The following is a 789-nucleotide window of genomic DNA, read 5'->3' as shown; positions in this document are numbered from 1 at the left end:
GGCATTTTTGACCCTGTGCGGGCAAGTTCGGCCGCCGGGTGCAAGTCTTAATTTCAGGCGAAGTCACAGTGGGCGACATGCGCTCACGTAATGATGAGGAAGACAACAAAAAACCCAGTCCATGGGAGGAAAAAGTCTTCAATCGGGCCGGGAATCGAACCCGGGCCCACTGCATCGTAGGCAAGAACGTTGTTCGTTCTATTTGCTCGTAGCAGACGTCAGAGGACATCCGTTGAAGTTCGTTGTTGATCCGCTCACTCAGTTTTTATTACAGAGACCAGCCAGCGCTCTGATCGAACACGCTGAGCTACCGTGCCGGCTGTCAGTTAAGCAGGCGGGCACTTGGCCAATGAGTATGGAATACAGTAATGCCTGCAAATATCGCCTCAGCCAGAAATCTAAAGGGATTAAGATCAGATGAACGGGAAGGACATGCTACTAGACTTCCACGGCAATTCAGCGCTCATTAAAAGTTTGGTCTAGGCACAGTCGTATGAGGCGCAAAACGGTTCCCATCGTAGAAGACAGTTGTAAATGTTGTATCTGACAACAACATCTTAGTCAGAGGACTAAGTACAAACACAACAATACAAAGTGGGCAACGAACTTTGTCAGCAAGAAGGGAGCTTGCACCATTGAATACATACATACCGTTCAAGGCATAAGTAATGTGACGTTTATCTCACTAAATAGGTATATGTTTCCGGACATTCGTTTGTACAATTTTTTTCTAGTAGTGAACACAATACGTGTGCGTGCACACACACACACACACACACACACACACAC

The sequence above is a fragment of the Schistocerca piceifrons genome, chromosome 3 (assembly GCF_021461385.2).
Source record: "Schistocerca piceifrons isolate TAMUIC-IGC-003096 chromosome 3, iqSchPice1.1, whole genome shotgun sequence".
Taxonomy (NCBI): Eukaryota; Metazoa; Arthropoda; class Insecta; order Orthoptera; family Acrididae; genus Schistocerca; species Schistocerca piceifrons.
This window is presented reverse-complemented; position numbering follows the sequence as displayed.